The sequence below is a fragment of the Littorina saxatilis genome, linkage group LG4 (genome assembly GCF_037325665.1).
Source record: "Littorina saxatilis isolate snail1 linkage group LG4, US_GU_Lsax_2.0, whole genome shotgun sequence".
Classification (NCBI taxonomy): Eukaryota; Metazoa; Mollusca; class Gastropoda; order Littorinimorpha; family Littorinidae; genus Littorina; species Littorina saxatilis.
Window position 1 is genome coordinate 38,929,530 of NC_090248.1, and position 4,461 is coordinate 38,933,990.

The following is a 4,461-nucleotide window of genomic DNA, read 5'->3' on the forward strand; positions in this document are numbered from 1 at the left end:
TTTCAGACCGTGGCACACGCGCTTGCAAAGGAAGAGAGAGAGAGAGAGAGAGAGAGAGAGAGAGAGAGAGAGAGAGAGAGAGAGAGAGAGAGAGAGAGATACATATATATATATATATATATATATATATATACATATGTTACAGTCAAAACGGGAAATCAGTCATTACGGGTAATGACTAAAAGTTTTAGTCATTTCCGGAAATGACGGTTTTGATCAGTCATTACTGGAAATGCCTAAAATCTTTAGTCATTACCCGTAAATGACTAAAAATATGCTCTAGACATTACCAGTAATGACTGAACATGAACTAAATGTTCTGAGATGAATCCCATTATTACAAAAATTGTGAGTCTTCATAGTTTGCTCCCCCACAATCATCTAATTTTTATCCAATTATGCATGATATTGTGTTTCCAAAATCAAGCAAAAACACATTAAATTTATTTGGTTGTAAAGGCTATAAAACACACAGAGTGGTAGACACGAAGGTTGCACCCGTGTGTGCGAAAGCCAATTGCTATAAAACGTCATTTACTTCAATTTTCCATTGATTTATTCTATTTTACTCCAGATTTCTGTTCAATTTATCGAATGTGTATTTGTCATTACAGCGTCAAAGTGTGTGTTCAAGACGGTTTAGTTGCAAGGGGTATTGACAGGGGGAGGGAGAGAGAAAGAGAGAGAGAGAGAGAGAGAGAGACAGAGACAGAGAGAGAGACAGAGAGAGAGACAGACAGACAGGCAGAGAGAGAGAGAGACAAAGAGAGAGAGAGAGGCACAGACAGAGAGAGACACAGACAAAGACAGAGAGAGAGATAATTCCATTTTCTTTAAATTTCTGTTCATTTTATCTTTTCTTTATTCCAAATTTCTGTTCATTTTATCTAATGTGTATTTGAAATAAAAGATTGACAAATGTTTAACATCAGAGTTGCGAATAGATTGAGAGATTATGCGGTTCGGGGTTTGAGCGCTTTATGGCGAAGGGAGTGCGTTCTATATAGCATTTCTATTGGCCGATCTGAGAAGTACACGCATTTAGTGCGCGTTTTATAGCAATTGGCTTTCGCACACACGGGTGCAACCTTCGTGTCTACCACTCTGTGTGTTTTATAGCCTTTACAACCAAAAAAATTTAATGTGTTTTTGCTTGATTGTATGGAAACACAATATCATGCATAATTGGATAAAAATTAGATGATTGTGGGGGAGCAAACTATGAAGACTCACAATTTTTGTAATAATGGGATTCATCTCAGAACATTTAGTTCATGTTCAGTCATTACTGGTAATGTCTAGAGCATATTTTTAGTCATTTACGGGTAATGACTAAAGATTTTAGGCATTTCCAGTAATGACTGATCAAAACCGTCATTTCCGGAAATGACTAAAACTTTTAGAGAGAGAGAGAGAGAGAGAGAGAAAGAGAGAGAAAAAAAAGAGAGAGAGAGAAAGAGAGAGAGAGAGAGCAACGGCAACTAAACTATTGCAAAGGGATAAAGGTTTCAGGTCAAGCCTAATCTTTCAAGCTGTCCTTTCTGAGATGTACAAATACTGTATAGGGATACTATTGACCTCACCGTTTTGGAAGAGTTTCTGGCGAATTGGACTAATTTGAAGAATTTGGCGAATTCATTGTGCCGTAACAAACGTTATTCGGAAATAACTCTTGTCAGGATTTTTAAGTGGTGTGGCAGAGTCAGTATGAGCCTCTTTAAGTTATGCAAGCTTTTCAAATCGAGGCGCACCAAGCAACACGCTACTGACAGGCTTTGGCCTGCTTTCGCGACTAAAAACAGGCTCAGCTAGATGTGTATGTTATGCAGTGTGCGCTCGATATGATACCCTTTTCTTATGCACATCGGAGCCACGATCGATTCGCCTCCGATTGCTTGTCGATCACTGGCAACTCTGCTGTTTATTGGCAGAAGGTAGTAAGTCCAAACTTGGTCAAAATGAGATTATCGTATTATAATGCATAGAAAACAAAGGCGCATCTTTTGTCAAAATGTCTAAGTTGTGTGATACATTATAAGTGATTTTTTTAAAGAAGTAAGTCCACTTACATTTTTTTTATCAAAGGAAAAAATTGGCAAATGGACGCAAGTCCATGGACTTCTTGGTTTTCACCTTTGCACTGGACTTCCTTGCCAGCATCATTACGTGAATGCATGTTTCATTGGTCTCTGTTCTCGCAATTTCTTACTTGAAAACCTTTGTCTAGTTCGAGAAATTAAACACCTTATTATCAAATCATGCCTCTTATTTCTTAAAAGTAAGAGAGAGTGAAAGAGAGAGAGAGAGAGAGAGAGAGAGAGAGAACAAGAGATAGAATGAGAGAGAGAGAGCCAGAGAGAGAGAGAAAGAGGCAGACAGACAGACAGACAGACATAGACAAGCAGACAAGAAATAGGATTTGTTTGTGTGTTTGTTTGTTTGCCGTTTGCTTAAAGGACCAGACCATGCTGTTTTAAAGGTTATTAGAACCACTAACCGATGACTGAAGGTTAGAGAAATGCACATGAAGATGCCAAAATTGTAAAGAAATTCACCGATTCGTAGCTTTATCATTGTGATTTAATTAAAAACGTTTTCTTCGAAAACCGCCAAATTCGTCTGCTACACGAGACTTCAAAATGGCCGCCAGTAGACGAGAACCAGCTGTGACGTCATCTAGTGTCCGGAAACCGAAAGTTACAACTTAGGCTCAAGTGAGGGCCCCAAAGGGTTTAAAACCGTGATCGTGATTGGCGTTTTTTGACCTTTCTGTGACCGTGATTGCCGAAATTTCCATTTCTGTGATCGTGATGGGACTTTGCCCGTGATCCGTGATGACAAAAAAATCAAGTCTCGTGATCGTGATCGTCATTTGTTTTCGTGATCGTGATGGGCATTATTGCAAAGCATTTTATTTTCAACGTACATTTTTTCACAGCTGTATTACACTCTATGATCCTCTAGTCTATTCGGTAAGGAGCCAACCCCGATTGAAAGGGAAGCAACAACACATTCAGAAATATGATTTTGAGAGCGATTGCTTCCCTTTAAAAGAACCAATTACACACTGACAAAAAGAGATCCAATCAGAAGGCAAATTGCAAAAGTCTACCAAACTTCATCCAATGGAAGGGCTTCGTGCAAAAGTTTTGAGTGAAATTCGAATTCGAAGATCAAAAATGGCGTGCAGCGGTACTGTCATCGAACTTCTGTTATATTTTGTGGATTCAAGCCAGACCAAAGCAGGCGGCGAGAATGCCTTCCTTGGTGGAAAGGTCAGGCTACGGGTCGGTCTTTCTGAAGACGAAATACCAAGGTATGTTGATCTATGTTGCTCTATGACTGTTCTGAATGTAGGCAAAGATCTTGAAATTTGTTCAAGATCTTTGAGTTTGAGTGAGATCATTGACATTGTCGACATTGCCACGTCCGGCTGTCACTCGCTCAGTGTGACCTCGACTGGCTCAAGATCGAGTCTGCGTGTAGCCAAAACCGAAACTAGAAATGTGTTTTTCATCCCAGCAACGTGGACACGCTTGGCATAGATTCTAATTGTCGCTTCTTTGCATTAAGCTTGGATTTATTTTAGCGCCTGTAAACTTTAATATCAACAATGGGTTAAATTCAGAAACAATGGCGGGGAGACGCGCCAGTTTGGGTCACTTGATCCTCATGTCAAAGACGATCAAAGTCATGTTCGTTGGGGATTTTGTCAGGCATGCTACTTTTCTGGTAATTGCCGGAAATCCGATAAAGCCGTTTTCAAAATCCGGTAAAGTCAAATTTTTTCCGGTGAAGTTGAAAAATTTCCGCAAAAACGATCCGTGTGAATATCGCGCAACGCGACCGGGCGCCGGTCTCAATGAAGCCAGCGCACAGTAGTGTTGTTTTCACCAGTTTGGAGGTGTGTTGAATGGTGGTGGGGGGAGGCTAAAATGGGATTTTTAACAAGATCACAACACTATTACAACCCCTAAAATGATGCCCAGAATGCACCAGATTGCACAGATTTTAACCGTTTTTTGAAAAAATTTCCGGGGGGGCATGCCCCCGGACCCCCCTAGTTGGCTCGCCTGCTTCGCAGGCTCAGGCTTGTGGCTTCGCTACTGGTACTGCGCGCTTCTTTCAGGTAAAACCGTTTTGGGCCTGTAGCATTCCTGTTTTTTATTCAAGGCCATGGAACCAGGCGATGGTGTACCTCAAATTGTACGGCAAAGTTGAAAATAAAAAACCCATCACACATACATGTACTTTAATTTCAATCCACCCAATAGTTTTTGAGAAAATGGGTTTACAAGATTTAGCTCTGGAAATGTGAAATTGTGCAAGTATATATTCATGTGTGTGAGTGAGGGTGTGGGGGTTGAATGTGTATGAGTGTAGAGAGAGAGAGAGAGAGAGAGAGAGAGAGAGAGAGAGAGGAGAGAGAGAGAGAGAGAGAGAGAGAACGAGAGAACGAGA